Raw genomic sequence first — 19280 nt, 5'->3', positions numbered from 1 at the left:
GTCTTTAGGTTTTAATTCTATGATTATAATCTTCTGGGGTAATAATCTGGGAGGATTATATATGTGTTAATCCTATAAGTATTTGCTCTCATGTTATTTTTTCCTGTATTAGGGAGAGAACAATAATCATAACAATTCCATTAGAGAGAGAAGTCACACAGAGGGGGATTCAGTGGGTGCCTTATTTTCTGAGGGCTGCTTTGCTGTCCCCATTTTCCCAGACTGTAACTTTGTCAGAAAGTGAGGGCATAAAGAAAATGATCTTTGTTTCCAATGAATAATGTTTGGAAATTACCAAATATAAATTTAATTAATTAACTAATAAATTAAAAAAAGAGAAAATGAGGGCATGATGGCTTCCCACAAAAAACCACTGCAGTCCCTATAGTTCCCAAACCACAGTAGTTCCTGTAGCCCTCTTCATTTCCTCAGACTCAGGATCACCAGGGAGGAACAGTGAGATTTTTACAGGGGTTTTTTTTTGTTTTTGTTTTTGCTTTTGTCAGTTCAATCAAATCTTATCCTGAAATAAAGATTTAAGGAAGCCTACATTTGGTGGCCACTAGACCTTTGGGGAAATTTAAACCTTGGGCTGAGAGTGGTCATGAGTGCCTTCAAAGAGAAGCCTTAGTGAACACAGTTAAGTGGCTTCACAGTCTCCCCAAAAGCTGAACTCTAGGGCTAATAGCCAGCTGACCCTGGTACAGAGCATACCTGTCTCCTGGTCATGGATTCTGACAGGTGTTGCTAAGATTCCTTGGAGAAAAAGTCCTTTTTCCTGGTGCCTGGGATATCTTGCGTCCCTGCTGAGAGAGTTCTTAAATAAAAGGTAGCAACTTCATGGCTAAAGGAGGCCAGGAACAAGTCATCTTTGCACAAGAGTTGGTAAATCTATATTCTCTGAAAAAAATCTGATCGTTTATGAGAGTCTGATCCACGTGTCACTGGTAACTTTATAATCAGGTAAATGCAACAAATATTGGGGTCCAGGTTTTTCAGGACTTATAGAATAGAAGGCAGCACATAAATCAATACTGAGAAATAAGTGGCATTAAAAAGAATCGCTGTCACATTAGTGAAATAGATGGGCTTAGCATCAGGGCAAGTAGACCTACTGAGGCACAGACGGTGATTTTCCTCCTTTGGTGACAATAAAAAACAAGATACTGATACAAGTAACACTTTGGTTAGAGGATTTGTCCAGACCTCATTAGATAAGAAATCAGGGAGTAAGAGACATTTTATCCTGGGCAAATCTTCATTACAATATGTACTTAATGCATCAATGAATAATGGAATTAACAAGTTTTTATGAAACAAATTAATAGTAATAACAATAAAATGTGTGGTATAATCATTTTCAATTTATATAAAAAATCTTTACCCAAAAGATTAACAGGAGATTGAGACATCCATTAAAAGGAATGCATAACTGTGATAGAACCAATATTGACCTCAAGTGGAAACAGCAGAGGGGTTAATTGATTTTGTCCCCCCTACCCCAGCCACAGGCATTCTCTTAAGTATAATTCCTTTATCTTTGGGAGTAGTTTTTTAAAACAGACAGTGAGGCTCCAGTATCAATTAAACAAGCAGATTTAATACCTTTACTACAGATCAACATTAGGTAAGTATGAATGAGCAAGGCAAGTAAAATCTCAACAGCAGTTTCAAAGCCTTCAAAGAGGGATCCCGTCCCTCTCTCTCCTCATCAGCCTGGAGCCACTTCCTTAATTTTGGGTTTAAATTTTTTAGCCTGGGTCTCCACCCATGCTGCCACTTACACTTCCCCCAAATTCTTTCCTGCAAGATCTTTTTCTCGTAAGAGTTTTGAGCATTTTGTCCTCTTACTCTACAATAGTAACAACATCCTGTCAACCTTATTCGAAGTTCTTACGGTATTTGTAGGACAAGAGCTAAAACTGCTTTACTTTTCTGACCCAACTACATACAGGGTTATTTTCTTGTTTTTCTCCTCATTATCTTTCCTTTGGCTAATTCTCCTTCAGGCTCAGAATAAAAAGGGAAAGCCCCAAAGGGCAATCTTATTCTTTTTCTGGCTGTTGTCTTTAAAAATTATAGTAGGTAATTCTTTCACAACAAATCAAATATTTTCTGTTCCCATTTTTCTTGTTGTTGTTTTTTTTTCCCCCTACAAAATCCTTTCTCTTGTCTACTGGTAGCTCCTTGTTGTCTCAGGCAAAGGAGAAAAAGCAGAAGTTCTAACTTACTGCTATCTCTCCTTAAGTTAGGCTTTAAAATGAAACTCAGGAACTATGGCATATTTCAAATGTATGACTTTTTTTTTTTACATTTTGAGGTTAAATAGGATTAAAAGAAAGGAAAGAGATATGAGCAAATACACTCATCAGCTTGGATTTTGTTTTGGACCCAGGAGGAATCTCTGTTCGTTGATCTATCCTTCAAGAAGGGACTGGGAGCAAAAAAAATCCCTATGTGGACACCCTGAAAGAAAACCCTTCTCAAAGGAAGGACCCCCAAGAGACAGGATTTCCTCTGGATCCCACCATAGTCGCCAATTGTTGCGAAATTTCTATTTATTTTATTTAGAATATTTTTCTATAGTCACATGATTCATGATTCCCACCCACCCCTTCCCTCTCCCCTTCTGAAGCTGACAAGCAATTCCACTGGGTTATACATGTATCATGAACCTTCAGAACCTATTTCCATGTCATTCATATTTGCAGTAGAGTGATCTTTTAACATCAAAACCCTAATTGTATCCCTATTGAACTATGCAATCAATCTTATATTTTTGTTCTGCTTTTCTGTCCCCACAATTCTTTCTCTGGACATGGACAGCATTATTTCTCATCAGTTCCTCTGGATTGTCCTGGTTCATTGCATTGCTGTTAGTAGAAAAGTCTATTACATTCGATTGTGCAATAATGTATCATCAGTCTCTGTGTACAATGTTCTCCTGGTTCTGTTCCTTTCACTCTGCATCAATTCCTGGAGATCTTTCCAGTTCACATGGAATTCCTCCATCAACATCAGATACCATTTATTTATTCAGCCATTCCTCTGTGTAAAAGGAATTTCATCCCCTCCTTCCCTGAATTGTCCACCCAGTTCATCCCATTTTGCATAGTCAAGGCACATGGATACATGTGAGGGACAGGGGATAAGAGGGGTGGTATGAGACTCGTGAGGGTCTCTACTTCCCTGAACATGGTGCAAGAGGCAGACAGAGAGTCATGCAGAAAGATCAATCACGGGGTCAGACTTAGGTTAGAAAATAGACTTTCAACTTCTACCTATTTCCTTTCTTTATTTCAAGAGATTATTAATAAACTCTATGGAAAATAAGAACCTGCAATTATTAACTTATTTGTAACATCCCAATTGATGAACACCTCATTTTCCAATTTTTTGCCACCACAAAGAGTTTTGTACAAGTCTTTTTTTCCTGCATATTATTACTTTGAGGTGCAAACCCAACAGTGGTATGGCTGTGTTAAAAGTTAGGCATTCTTTTAAAGTCCTTTGCACATAGTTCCAAATTGCCCTCCAGAATGGTTGGACTAGTTCACAACTCCACCAGAAGTATATTAGTGTCCAAATTTTGCCACATCCCCATCAACATTTATCACCTTTCTTTTGCTGCCATATTGGCCAGTCTGCTAGGTATAAGGTGGTACCTCAGAGTTGTTTTTATTTACATTCCTTTAATCAGGAAGGATTTAGAACACTTTTTCATGTGCTTATTGATAGTTTTGATTTCATCATGTGAAAACTGCCTATTCCTGTCCCTTAACCATTTGTCATATGAGGTATAGCTTGATTTTTTTGTAAATTTGACTTAGTTCCTTATATATTCAGGAAATTAAACATTTGTCAGAGAGTTTTGTTATAAAAAAATATTCTCCCAGTTTGCTTTCCTTCTAATTTTGATTGCATTGTTTTTGTTTGTACAAAACATTTTTAATTTTGATATAATCAGTCATTCATTTTGCATTTTATAATGTTCTCTATCTCTTGCTTGGTCATAAATTTCTTCCTTTCTCAAAGATATGACAAGTATACTATTCTATGTTTGTCTAATTTATTTATGATTTCTCTCTTTATATTTAAGTCATTTACCCATTTTGAATTTTTCTTGGTATAGGGTATAAAATGTTGATCTAAACCTAATTTTTCCCATACTGTTTTCCAATTTTCCCAACAATTTTTCTCAAATAGTGAGTTCTTTTCCAAAAAGTTAGGACCTTTGGGTTTATCAAACACTAGCTTACTGAGGTCCTTTACCCTAGTCTATTCCTTTGATCTACCCTTCTGTCCCTTAACCAGTACCATATTGTTTTAATGACCACTGCTTTATAGTACAGTTTAAGATCTGGTACTGCTAGGCTCCCATCCTTCACATTTTTTTTTCATTATTTACCTTGACATTCTTGATTATTTGTTCTTACAGATGAACTTTGTTATATTTTTTTTCTAATTCTTTAAAAAGTTTTTTGGTAGTTTGGTAGGTATAATACGTAGATTAATTTGGGTAGCATTATCATTTTTATTATGCTATCTCATTTTATCCATGAGAAATTAATGTTTTCCCAGTTCTTTAGATCTAATTTTAATTCTGTGAAAAGTGTTTTGTAGTTGTGTTCATATAATTCCTGAGTTTGTCTTGGTAAGTGAATTACTAAATATTTTATATTGTCTAGAGTGATTTTAAATAGCATTTCTCTTTCTAACTCCTGCTGCTGAATTTTGTTGGAAATATATAAAAATGTCAATGATTTATGTGGGTTTTTCTTGTCCCTTGCAACTTTGCTAAAGTTGTTAATTATTTCCACTAGGCTTTTAGTTGATTTTCAAGGATTCTTTAACTATACCATCATATCATCTGCAAAGATTTTTTTAGTTTTAGTTTAGTTTCTTCATTGCCTACTTTAATCCCTTCAATTTCTTTTTCTTCTCTAATTGCCATTGCTAGTGTTTCTAGTACAATATTAAATAATAGATGTGATAATGGGCATCCTTGCTTCACTCTGGATCTTATTGGGAAGGCTGTCCCCATTGCAGATGATACTTGCTGATGGTTTTAAATATACAATGTTTACAATTTTGAAGAATGGTCCTTTTATTCCTATACTTTCTAGTGTTTTCAATAGGAATGAGTAAAAGGCTTTTTCTTCATCTATTGAGATAAGCATGTGATCTTTGTTGGTTTGATTATTGATATGGTGAATTATGTGGATAGTTTTCCTAATATTAAACCACTCTTTCATTCCTGGCATAAATCCCACCTGGTCAAAGTGAATAATCCTTGTGATAACTTGGTGTAGTCTTTTTGTTAGTATTTTATTTAATATTTTTTGTATCAATCTTCAGTAAGGAGATTGACCTATAGTTTTCTTTCTCTCTTTTTGGTCTGCCTGCCTTTGGAATCAATATTTGTGTCATAAAAAAGAATTTGGTAAGGTTCATTCTTTGCCTATTTTATCAAATAATTTGTATTGTATTGGGATTAGTTGTTTTTTAAAATGATTGATAGAATTCATTTTTTAATCCATCTGGTCCTGGAGATTTTTTCTTAGGAAGTTCCTTGATGGCTTGGTTCAATTTCTTTTTCTGAGATGAGATTATTTAAGTGTTCTATTTCATCTTTTGTTAATCTAGGCAATTTGTATTTTTGTAAATATTCATCCATTTCACCTAGATTTTCATATTTATTGCCATATAATTTGGCAAAAGAGTTCTTAAAAATTACCTTAATTTCATCTTCATTAGAGGTGAGATCAGCCTTTTCATCTTTGATACTGTTAATTTGATTTTCTTCTTTTTTTATTAGATTAACCAGTACATTACCTATTTTACTTGTTTTTGCAAAGTACCAGCTTCTAGCCTAATTTATTTGTTCAATAGTTCTTGTACTTTCAATTTGATTAATTTCTCCTTTAATTTTTAGGATTTCCAATTTGGTTTTTATCTGGGAATTTTTAATTTGTTCTTTTTCTAATTTTTTTAGTTGCAAGCCCAATTCATTGATCTCCTCCCTCTCCATTTTGCTGCTTATAGGTACTCAAATTTTCCCCTGAGTACTGCTTTGGCTGTATCCCATAGGTTTTGATATGATGTCTCTTCATTGTCATTCTCTTCTTTAATGATGTCCAGAATTGTTTCTATGATTTCCTTTTTTTGAACAACCAGTTTTAAATAATTATATTATTTAGTTTCCAATTAATTTTAAATTTGCCTTTCCATGGACCCTTGTTAAGTATAATTTTTAGCACTTTATGATCTGAATAAGTTGCATTTATTATTTCTGTTTTTCTGCATTTGTTTGCAATATTTCTATACCTTTATGACTTGGGGATATAGACTCTAAATAATCACCTTAGTACAATTGTCAGTAATATGGAAATAGGTCTTGATCAATGAAACAAGTAAAACCCAGTGGAACTGCATGTCAGCTACAGGGGGTGGGGGGAAGAGGAAAGAGAAAGGACATGAATCATGTAACCATGGGAAAATATTCTAAATTAATTAAATAAAATTTTTCAGAAGGAAGAAAACATTTCTATCCCTTAGCATGTGGTTGATCTTTATATATATGTGTGTGTGTGTGTGTGTGTGTGTGTGTGTGTGTGTGTGTGTGTGTGTGCTGAGAAGAAGGTATATTCCTTCTTATTCCTATTCAGTTTTCTCTGGATATCTGGTAATTCTAATTTTTCTAGCATTTCATTTCCTTCTTATTTATTTTTCAGTTTGATTTATCTAATTCTCAAAAAGGAAGGTTGAGATCCCCTATTAATATGATCTTACTATCTACTTCCTCCTTTAATTCCTTTAATTTTTCCTTTAGAAATCTAGACACTATGCCATTTGGTGCATAAATGTTTAGTAATAATATTACTTCATTGTTTATAGTACCCTTTAACAGAATGTAATTTCCTTCCTTATCTCTTTTAATCAGATCAATTTCTACTTTAGCTTTGTCTGATATCATGATTGCTACTCCTGCTTTTTTAACTGTATGACACATAATAAATTCTGCTCCAGCCTTTTACCTTAAATCTGTGTGTGTCACTCTGCCTCAAATGTGTTTATTGTAAACAAAATATAGTAGGATTCTGGTTTTTAATCCATTCTGCTATTCACTTCCATTTAATGGATGAGTTCATTCCATTCACATTTAGCATTATGATTACTAACTGTGTATTGCCCTCCATCATATTATCCCCTTTAAATCCTGCTCTATTCCCTTTCTCTCTGTTCCTCCTTACCAGTGTTTTGCTTTTTGTCACCCCTCCTCCTTACTTCCCCCTCTCTCATTCCCCCCTCCCTCTAATTACCTTCCTCTTCTCTTGTCTTATTCCCCTTCTACTTCTCTGTAGGGTAAGATAAAATTCTATACCCCAATGAGTATACTTTTTTTACCCTCTCAGTCTTTTATGATGAGAGTAAAGTTTAAGCATTGCCCATCTCCATCCTTATCCTCCCCTCTCTATAATGATTTTTTATGCCTCTTTATGTTATATAATTTACTCCATTCTATCTCTCCCTTCCCTTTTTTCTCAGTGCAACCTTCTCTTTCAGGCCTTGATTGATTTTTACCTGTCATTCTTATGCATATATATCATATCAATCATCCATCTTCTTCTATATCATCACATTTACACATATATACATCATATCATCAAAATAAGCTTACTTCTCAACCCTCTTTCTGAGTAAATTCCTTCTATCTTCTCTACTACTAAGAGTAATTTTTGAGAATTACAGAAATCCTCTTTCCATGTTGTAAGGATAATTTTAGGGTTGTGACCTCAACTAAATTAATTTTGGTCGCCAAGGGAAATCCCAAATAAAATGCCCAAGTCAGCTGGAAATGTATGGTGATTTTAATTAATATAGAGGAAAGAAATTAAAGAGAAAGGAGAGGGAAAGGGTGTAGGATTTCTCATGCCTAGCCTGTGTCAGGGTGTTGGAAGGTAAAGGAGAAAGGAATCAGCCTAAACTCCAAGAGGGCTCAGATAAGATGCCTGAACCTGAACTAGCTATTCAGCTTCTCCCAATATAGTATCAAGGGAAAACTCACTGCCAAACCTGATGATAGCTGCCACCATGCCAAGATGTCAGAGTGCTTAGCACGCTGCCAGCCAGAGCCACCTCTCCAGGGAAAGACCCTGAAGAGAGGAAGTGACACGAATACATAGATGATTTTGCATCACTTTCCTGCATCTCATCTGTACCAATGTTAGCTTAAGCTTGACTTGGGACAGCCCAAGGGTCTGTCAGCTGTTTCTGATTTGTCATTTGCTAGCACATGTCTATCAAAGGCCATCCTCCTAAATACTTAATCCTTAAATATGGGTGTAGACATTGCTGATTTTGTTAGACCAAGTAGGGTGAAGTAATGTAAAGTTCACAAGACATTCCTGTTTTTGTTATACTAAGTATCTTCATTGTTACAATTAGGAGATACTAAATCCAATCTTCACAATGTAGACACATAAACATTTTTACCTTAATAATTCTTTTAAATTTTTTCTTTCTTATTTACCTTCTGGGGCTTCTCTTGTGTCTTGTATTTGGACTTTAATTATTTTGTTTAGGTCTGACATTCCTCAGGAATGCTTAGAAATCTATCTTGTTTTGAATATCCATTTTCCCCCTAAAAAAATTTACTCAGTTTTGCTGCATAGTGGACTCTGGGTTGCAAACCCAAATCTTTTACCTTCCTGAATATCATATCCCATACCTTTTGATACTTTAATGTAGAAGCCACTAAGTCCTTTGTGATCCTGATTGTAGCTCCATGGTATTTGAATGGCTTCTTTCTGGCTGTTTGAAGTATTTTTTCCTTGGCTTGGTGGCTCTTGAATATAACTATTATATTCCTGAAAGTTGTCATTTGAGATTTTCTTTCTGGAGGTGATCCATGAATTCTTTCAATTTTAATTTTATTTTCTTGTTTGAGGATCTCTGGGCAGTGAGCTTTGATAATTTCTTGTAATATGATATCCAAGGTTTTTTCTTGATCACGGCTTTCAGGTAGTCCAATAATTCTCAAATTATCTCTCTTAGATCTATTTTTAGGTCAGTTGTTTTTTTTTTTCAATAAGGTATTTCATGTTTTCCTCTATTTTTTCATTTCTTTGATTTTGCTTTATTGTTTCTTGATTTCTCATGAAATCATTAGTTTCTAGATGATCAATTCTGATTTTTAAGGCCTGATTTTCCTGTCATTTTTTTTGGTTCTCTTTTTCTAATTGGCTCATTTCTTCTTGCATCACTTTCATTTCTCTTTCCCACTTTTCCTCTGCCTCTCTTAATTGGTTCTTTAAGTTCTTTTTGAGTTTACAGAATCTGTGTCTAATCCATATTTTTCTTTTTGTCTTTGGGTGTGTTTTATTTGCTTTCACTGTCCCATTCTGTGTCTGTACTACATTGTCTCTATACAAACTCTTTAGATTTAGGTGCTTTTTTTGTTTACTTATTTTTTCCTATCTAATTATAGGTAGGCATGGAGGGATGATGTGATGGTCTGAGGGCTGAGAGCTCTGAGAGCCCCCTGCCTCTTCTGATTCAATTGACCCTTGTGCTGCTGATAGCTTAAAGACTTGCCTCAGCCTTAGGTGTAAACTTTTGCTCTCATTCTGCTCTTGATCAGGTCAAGGTCTGATCAAATTCTAACCTCAGACTTAATCTCAAGTTTTTGGTCTCACTGTGTACTTCATTCAATCAATCAGGCACACCCTTGATTGTCCTGTCTTGGAGTTCTGACCTGAGCTTTAGGCAAAATACTATCATCAAGTGAATTAAGTTCTTGGCCTAAACCCAGACTAGAATTCTCTGGCATGGGGCTCTGGACTTCTCCATAGGTTTGAAATTCCAAGGGGTATAGGTTGACTTGTACCTTTATTTGCTCAAGCAAGGTCTCAGGGTCTGGATGTTGACTTGGGCATAGGCTCTCAAACCTCGGACAGCAGATGAGAGGCAGAGGGTGGCTTGCTCATGGCTTGCTCTTCCCTCCTTGCTATGGTCTGTTCTCCTCTCACCAGTGCCCCAGATGTTTTTGCCTACTTTTTTGGTTTTATTCTTGAAAGTTGTTTTACTCTGTCTCCTTGTTGGTTCTTTCATTCCTGTATTTGTTTTGTCATGATATTTTAATCTTGGTTGGAGAGGACTCTTATGGTGGCACAGAGCTGCTGAGGATTACTCTGCCATCTTGGCTCCACCAATTGTTGCATAATTTCTAACTATAGGATAAATGTTAACATGTTAACATAGGATAAATGATAAACAATGTCTCCAAGCCATAAAGAAATAGGTTTATTTGGGAGATGGCCAGTCTCACAATAAAGCCAGACTTCTTGTCAAGACCAAAAGACCTGCAGCCTTGTGAAATAACTTCTTTTATACCCCAAAGAATAACTTATTAAATAATCCAAGACAGTGATAAAAATAGAGATGTGGATTGGTTGAAGTAATCAGGAAATACTTCTCATTGGTAGAAGAAATCAGTTGGTGATGACTTGATGAAAAGTCACTTGACAGATAAAGGGGGAGCAGAGGAGCTTGAACCCTATTTTCTAAGCCTGATAACGTCAAGGATAATGTATAGTAAGGACGAGGTGCCAGACCTTAAAGAGGGACAAAAGCCTGATGATGTTTAAGGGGTGGGTGTATACAAAGGTGAAGGGGTGTCACCAGGCTTCTAACCAAGGCAAAAGACTCTGTGCTAATGAAGGCCCAGTTACAAGTTCAAGACCATGATTGCTGAGGGTGCCTGATATAGCAACTTTGAAGGGTGGGGCTGACACTAAGGCCTATGCTAAAGCAGTTATTTACTTAATTCAAAACCTTAATACTTATACTAAAATAATCATAAAAGGCCTACTAAAATCATCACTTATGCTAACATTATTTAACTGTCTTTGAATTATAATTATGATTATCTCAAGACTGCTGCTAACATTAAAAATGTAATCCTAATATAAGGGAGTAGGATATTTTTCTCTCACACCTATCTGAATTAATGTGTGCCGGTGGGTCAAATTGTGGAACAATATCCCTCAAAAGTATTTTAGCAACAAAATCTACTGTGGCACAAGGGCACAAATGAATCCCAGGGAAGGCTTCTATCCATTTAATGAATTAGTCCATCATAACAAGATCAACGTTATAATGTCCAGGTTTAGGCATACTAATAAAAGCAATTTGCAAATGTTCAAAAGGTGTGTAATCCAGGAGACACCCAAAAAGACCTTTGCATAGAAAAGATGCTGATTATATGCCTGGCAATTAGGATAAGAGGCATACATGGGAGGCTATATTGGTAATACCTGGGGCCACTTGTAGAGGTTAAATTTAATGGTTGGGTGCAGTTTATTTACCAAAATAGAGGGGAAACAATAAAGCAGAGAAATGTGAAAGAGGTTAGAGAAAAAAACCTATACTAGTCCTCAGCCAGGAGGGCCAGGAGTGAGTAATCACATTGCTTTCCCCAAGATGGAGGCTAGTCCCTTAGGAAACTAGGAAGGGAGTTAGCCTTTTCACTCACCCAGCCAAGTAGTCCAGGAGTTAGTCTCCAATGAGGTTCCCTCAAAGACTATCTCTAGGAGACACTCTCCAGGAGACTCAACTTCACCATTCTCCCACCCAAAATATTTTTGTGCCTTTTATGGTGGTTTCCTATCCCTTGCCCCTCTTCACAGGGGCCAATCAGTCTCCAAAATTGTCATGCCTCTCATCTTCTGAAGGTGACAACTCTTCTCCTAGGATTCACACTTTTCTGAGTTGTCACCTTTGGATTCACACATTTCTGAGTGTGTGAACTCTTAAAAGAATTCAAAAGTTTCTGGTTTGAGTTAGAAAAGAGGGTAGAGCTCTTCCAAGTATCTTGCTGGCTTCTCACCTCTAAAGGTGTTAATCTCCTCCTAGGATTAAGAGTTTGTGGACTTCCCTTACTTCAGGGTTAAGTATGGGTGTCTTCACTTTTGTTAATTAATTCAAAAGTAGACAAAAGAGAGATAATCCTGTCTTCAGTCTAGTGAGGTACTAATTAAGGGTACTTAAGTTATTGTTATTCCAAAGTGTTAACTCCAACTAGGCAAAGAGAACAAAGGATTCCCTTTTCACAAGTACAAATTCAGAATAGACAAAGAGAACCAAGAATTTCCTTTCACACAACCAAACTTTTTTTCAAAACCCTTACCTTCTGTCTTAGAATCAATACTGAATTGAACTGTATCTGTTAGAGTCTTAGTAACTTCTTTCAAAGGAGCTATGAGTTCTTCAACTGCAGGTGTTAAAATAGGAGCCAAGATAGATATCACTCTTTCCCTACCCTCTTTAATTCTGTCCAATTTTTCCTTTTTTGACTTTTTTTCTTCTTTTTCATTCTTCAAGTACATACATAGCTTTCCTCTTCAATTATCCTATATTCATTCTAATCCAGTCTCGATAATGCTTTTGAAAATATCTTTTTATTTTTGAAGAGGAGTGGCTCACAATAGCCCCATATGATATGAGCATCAGTGAGCTTAATTGGATCCAAACCAGCATATCTTTTAGCTGCTCTGTATATGCAATCATAAAACTGGTTTAGATGCTCATATTCTTCCTGATTAACATTATAAAATTTTTGCCAATTTTCTGGATGAGTAGAGCAGTCCCTCATTCCTCTCAATAGTGCCTCCCTGGGGTCATATAACCTCACATAGTCCTCAGTATTATTGGGGTCCCTTTGGGGTTCTGATGGACAATGTTTCACATCCTCATTTTGAGAATTATTAGTGGCCTCAAAAATTATTTAGACATCTATCACCCTCAGTGATTAAGGTATGCATTAAATCCATTACATTACCTCAGCTTGGATTAAAACTTCAAAAAATGGCCTCAACTCTTCTGAGAACAATAAGGGGTTTGGTATCATAGCAGGGCATGTCCTTTACCAACATGTTGAGAACTGAGGGGGAGAAAGGGACATTACCATGTTGCCTCTACAATTATGTAATTCCTGAGAAGAACATGTCCTTAGGGGATTCATCATTTTCAACTGTTGAGTCTAAAGAAAGTAGAGACTGAGTAGGTAAGATGAAAAGGAGGAGGAGGTTTTGGGTGAGGTAGGGTGCAGAGAGTGGGTGGGGAAATGGAAGCTAGAACAGAGTGAGTGGGTGGAGGAAGAACAGGAGTCAAATTAAGGGGTATGGTCAGAGAGAACTGATCACTCTTGGAAGAAGAAATGTGTGAGGTAGGGTTAGAAAGTAGAGAAATGGCAAACAAGGGTCCTAACAGTGAAAAGAAATTGAGAATGGGTCTGGGCATTGGCATACAAAATATGTAGGGGAAGGAGGGGCAAAGAAAACTTTTGGAAGGGTCCATGATTGAAGGAATGGGGAGCAGGCTGAGAGGTAGGAGCAGGGAGGGTCCCCAACTAGAGGGAAAGGAAGAATAGAAGCCTGAACAGGCTCAGATATGGGCAAAGAGGCTAGATGAGAAGGATGTGAAAAAGTAGTAGAAGACTGATTAAAAATTTGGTTCCTTGGTTGAATCTTAGTAGATTCATCAAAGAAGGAGACCCAAATGTACCAGTAATCTAATTATTTGGGGTTATTTCCAATAGTTAATTTTAATTCTTAACATCTTAAAATCAAAAGACCTGTCTCAAGACCAGGTAAATACAGTGCTGCTGTGGGGTGGGTCAGCCTCCCACAGGGGATGGGGTCTTGGAGGTAGGACAGTGTCGGCAGAATGATAGATGGGACACAGCTTTTGCACTCAACCCACAGCACAGGTTTCACAGGATAAACTGTTCCACCCTGGCTGAGGCCTGGCTTTATTTTATACCCTCATGATCACACATCTACTTGGCACACAATTTCATTCTCAACATACATGTTTCCATGGAACCTAACAACAGGCAACAGCCTAGGGAGATAGTCAATGAAACATTGTTGCTAAGGGCAGGATCAGTGAGTAGAATCAACATGACCCAGAAATAGGTTGGGGAGTTCAGAGCACAGATTTTCCAGAAGTTTCTTATGCCTAGACAAGAGGGTCCTAACTAAGTGGGTATTTAAGAATCCTTAGGTTTAATTTTGTAGGTGGAATCTCCTGGTAATATCCTGGGGGGACAGAGTAGGACATCTATATTAACCCTGCAAGCATGTTGCTCTCATCTATTTTTCCTGGGGCTAAGTAAGAATAATAATCATAGCAATTCCAATAATAAGGGGATATTAATCATGAAAGTCACTTAGGGAGGTTTCAGTGGGTGTTTCCATCCTTCCTGGGGGCTGCTTTGTAGTCCCTAGTTTCCACATGGACCGGATCAAACAGTGTGGTCTTAATGGCTCCCGGCACAGTGTTAGACCAGGTTTTACAAAAGTTAATGGCTTCTTTTAGACTGACTTAAGTAATAATCCTTTTCTTTTCCACAAGATGAGCAAATATGTAAAGGGATTTCACTTGGGATGCTACAAGTATTCCACATTTTAAAAATAAGACACACCCCACTTAGAAAAAAAAATCCAGTCATAAACTGTTAAAATCTCCATCTTATACCTCTCCTTAGAAGCCACATGGTTCTGGTGTCTGGTTATCTCACTAATTTTGCTGCACCCTCAACCAAAAGGGAGAGACAGAAAAATAATTGGCAAATACACATGAAAAAGAGTTATCTTACCCAAAGCTTCTCCTTGATAATTTCACCTTCTCAAGAACCAGAACTTATATTAAAAAAAAAAAATTCTACCCCGCGTATAAAACACTCTTATTGTGACAAGGAAAAACTGAGGGGGGGGGGGGGGTGAAGAGAGATTCAGATTCCCAATTCATGAGTCACCACAATGTTATGATTGGAATTCTCTGGAGTTGTATATTAATTTCTAATTTCTTATTAGGTAATAAAGGCTGGAGTTAGAGAGAGATAGCTACATAGTCACCTGGCAGAGTTTGCCATAGTTGTCCCTGTTTGCTAGCCAAAAGCAGCCACTCCAGGAAGTCTCCAGACCAAAAGAGCACTCTCATCCTTCTAGTCCTTCTCTTAACCCCCCCCCCCCAATAATGTCACTCCTTCTGGGTCTCTCTGATTGGACAGACTTGACCTCAGCCTGGGTCAGAGGCCAGTCTTCCAGATGCCAGAAGTCAAGGGGGACTAGTATAGCAAGCCTCTCCCAAGATGCCAGGAAGCCACAAGTCCTCTGGCATCCTCCTACTACAGATGCACTACTACTCAAAGGGTGAGGCTGATACCAACCAAAATAGAATTTCAAAAGGAAAGAGTTTTCTCTTAAATTCACACAAGAGAGATGTTCAAGTAAGGTCCAAAATGTTGCTTATTAGGAAAAAATAACTTCTTTATATACATATGGAGTCGGAAATGACATGGTCTTTCAAAGTATGCAACATATCAAAGCATATTGCAATATATTAAGTGGTTAAATAAAGCGGATATAACTAGAAATCCTGTTGTTTAGAACTGAGACATTGTTCATAAGATAGACACTTTAAACAGGTAATGACATGCAATATTTATTCGTATCTATATTAGCATTCTACACTGAACATTTGATGGAAAATGCTGAAATGGAACAAAAAATTCCAAGTGGGTTTTATGGTGTTTTACTTTTGACTTTTGATTTTTTGTGGTTTAAAAAGAATGCCTGACAAACTTCCAAGACAATTTTTTTCCTAGTATGGATCCTTGTTTAGGAGCATCAAGCTCCTTTAAAGCCATGTTTATCATTTGAGAACAACCCCTCAAATTCTAATTCTTTGTCACCATAAAGAGAGCTTCTACAAGTATTTTGGAACCTATAAGGAGAATACTAATTTATTAAACAATGCATGCTAATTCCACAACAAATCAGGTCCAGGCCTTCCCAGCTTAGTACTGGACCCCAAATACAGGGAGAGACAGATTTTTATTCATTAAAAGAAAACAGTCAACAGAATATAAATCATGATACAAAATTAGGTCATCTGATTTCTAACTGGAGAGACTAGGGACTTTCTGAGTCGCAAGGGGAAGAGTGAGCAGGTACAATCCTTGGACATCAGTGCCCCACTCCCCCACAAGTGTCCATATTCAGTCAAAGGAACAAGAAAATAGTAACTGACTGACTGGTCTGGGGTCAATTTTCATATAAGACATATAGGTTGCTTGAGATATATAATTGTGAGAAACTTACATAGGTCTTTGGATCTGACTGGGTTTCTGGTCAGCACCACCTAGGTTCTATTTAAGGGTCTCTGAGCAACAGGTTAAGGTCTAGCTTTCCAGCCACACAAGGGTACAATCATAGTTTTCTCTCAATCTCCATATAGGAATAATAGTTTTCTCATAAGACATAAATAGGACTAGATTCATAATTGAATAGAAAGGGAACTAATCTAGCTCCAGAATTAAGTCACAAGGTGGAGTCAATATAGTTCTCTTAAGTCCCACGATTCCTTCAATCCCCCAATTTGATTACTGAATGAGGGGACAGACCTGTTCCCCATGAATCACTGTTTATAAGAGCCAAAGTTATGCGGTATTTTCATATATTTATAATCAGAATTACATAAGACAGGATATAGATCAAACTACTTAGAAGACTTATAATGGGCTATTTTGAGAGGAGAAATTTACACACATCACCAAAGTAATAAAGAAAACATAACATCATGAAACAAAAAATTAAAATAATGTAATAATCGTCATCAATATTAATTAACATCAAGTCTCCTTGTATCAAAGTAAGCCACTGAAATATATATATTTAATCATCACATGTTTGTCTTGAGTCCCAGATGTTCGACGTAGTTGCCTTGTCCTTGGAAATATATTCTCTTGCTCTGGAATAAGCCTCATTCCCAAGACAGATTTGAAGGGGGTTCTGTTTCCCTGGTTCCAAATTGCATACAATTCAGTAAAACTTACTACTATGTTTGGTTTTCCAAACTAGTTCATGTGGTAAAAACAGTTCAAGCCTAATTAAGCTAAGCCTATTAACAAGATAAAAAAAATCAAATTAGGAAGCTATAACCTACCTGAAACTTTAGAAAAGTTCAGTTTTTGTAAACCATTTATGTTTTTTTTTATCTTTACCTGAATCCTGTACCTGATCTAAGAATCTTTTTTTTTTTAATTCATGAGAGCCTAATTTATAAAATGAACTTTTCTATTATAAGTCAGATAGGGACTTTAAAATAGGAAATAATCTCACTTTCTTTACATTTACCATATACCATATATGTAAAATCTTCATTTACTTTTGAGAACTGACCTCTAAAAAATGTTGCTAAAAAAATGCCAAAGTTTCCTGCAATAGAATATTTAGGTGAAAAAGATGAGCATTGAGCAAGAGAGATAGTCAAAATCATCAGAGTCAATCCAGGAGAAAACTATGAAGCAAGCAAAGTTATTTTTGTGGCCTCTACTTATCTTATATCTTTTTCTCCCCCTCTTTTTTTTTACCTTTCCAGATTCTTCAGATACCTAGTATCTGGCAAAGATTTCTTTTGTTAAGATCAGTGCTCAGTAAAGCCAGTATTTTATGAAGAATAAATTAATCCTGAAAAAGGTAAGCCTGCATCTTAGTGCTCCCACCTACCAATATGGGACCAAATCCCACCTTCCCCCAATCTGTACCAAAACTAACAGCCCCCTCCCCAACACCTGCCAGCTTCAGCAACACCTGGCAGAACACTAGAACTTCCTGCTCCTCAGTCTATGCATGCATGTCCTACACAGCTGAGCATCAGCCTGGGATCCAGTCCAAGATTTCCTACCCTCTCAGGGATATCCAATGAACTTAATCCAAGTAGCTCACCTTGTCCAGAGGCAGCCAATAGAGGCAATCCAGGTGATCTCATCCCTGACAACTCCCTATTCTTCCAACCCTATAAAAGGTTACACCCTTCTCCACTCAGGGAGATATTCAGCAACCATCTTTACTGGTGTCAAATTCCCTCCTTACTTTCTCCTTCCTTCCCCCCCCCCCCCCCCAACTGGGATTCCACAGCCACCTCTACCGGCACTGGGATCTCCCCTTGATCTTCCTTTCCTCCAATAAAGCTTTGCTATATCACCCTACTCTAGTCTCATTTGTCTCATGGTCGAATGTCTCCATAGCTTCTTCACCCTGGACTCTTAGGTGATTTTGTTATTTAAAACTCAAAATTAGAATCCTTCTTTAGAATAATTACTTCTGGGCATTTTGAAAGGGGCATATTGTACTCTGTACTTTCTATAGATGGTGATTAAGTATGGCCATTGCTAATCTGGCAATGTGTGTCAACAAGCTAAATGACTGGCTAAGTTCTATAATTTGAAAAGCCTCAAAGATGGCTACCTGAACTTGAATATATTCCCTGTCCCACTACCATTCCATTTCACTGTTAGAGATTAATTGGCTTTTTCTCTATTGTCAGTGCCTCAAGAATGAGCCACCTTTTGATCAGTAAAACATCTTCTACTGAGAAAAATCTTATGAAATCTGAAATCTACTTTAAAGTATGAAACCAATATTCTTTACTGAATCTCCCCATAGTCTCCAAATAGTTATTTAATTTATAATCTTGTTGGTTAAAATTGTTCAACAACTAAAAATAGTCAAATGCAAAACAGCTGAGGAATCACAATCCCTGCAACCTTAGTCACTTTTCTATCTTTAAACAGGTTATTTCAATCCATCCATCTTTAGAATAGTTCTCTATCTGGTCCTCCTGACAGTATGTGTCTCTCCTTCATATCTATGTGAGAAAATGTTACTTCACAAGTGGAGGCTATTTTTCTGCTCACCCTCTTCAATAGCCACTGATCAGAGACAGTATCATATGGCTAAATGATAAATTGAAAGAAAAAAAAAAGACATTAATCACAGCAATCAGGGAGAACGTCAAGCATTTATTCATTCAGCAGAAATATTGGGTATTTCATATATATGGGTAATTAGAGGAGAAGATCAGATGTTAGCTAGCCAAAGCACTAAGGCCATCTTTCTGTTCTCTTTCTTTAACATGAGAAGGGTTTCTTCTTGACCTGGCTTCATTGTAACTTCTCCTTTTGATAGCATTAGGACTATTTTTCCACTCTCTTTAAGCTCTAGTATTGTAGAACTTTAAAAAAAGGTGCTCCCTAGTTATACAGGAAGGAAGGAAGGAAGGAAGGAAGGAAGGAAGGAAGGAAGGAAGGAAGGAAGGAAGGAAGGAAGGAAGGAAGGAAGGAAGGAAGGAAGGAAGGAAGGAAGGAAGGAATTGTGTGGAATGAGATTCAGTGTGTAATTCTCAAGAGTAGTATTTGGCTTCTAACCCCA

The 19280-nt window shown here is 36.8% G+C and overlaps 1 protein-coding gene across 3 annotated transcripts in view; it reads left to right on the top strand.

The window, feature by feature from the left end:
- Positions 1–19280, top strand: part of LOC103103224 (mucin-2-like) — a 53683-nt gene that overhangs the window by 7369 nt on the left and 27034 nt on the right. For all 3 annotated transcript variants that reach the window (XR_001629843.2, XM_016433541.2, XM_056793619.1), the window contains exon 2: positions 17449–17546. The gene's annotated coding sequence lies outside the window, so the exon portion shown is untranslated. The remainder of the gene's footprint in view (positions 1–17448; positions 17547–19280) is intronic.

The sequence above is a fragment of the Monodelphis domestica genome, chromosome 4, assembly GCF_027887165.1.
Source record: "Monodelphis domestica isolate mMonDom1 chromosome 4, mMonDom1.pri, whole genome shotgun sequence".
Taxonomy (NCBI): domain Eukaryota; kingdom Metazoa; phylum Chordata; class Mammalia; order Didelphimorphia; family Didelphidae; genus Monodelphis; species Monodelphis domestica.
Note: the sequence above shows the minus strand (reverse complement) of the source record. Positions and strands in the feature narration are given on the sequence as shown.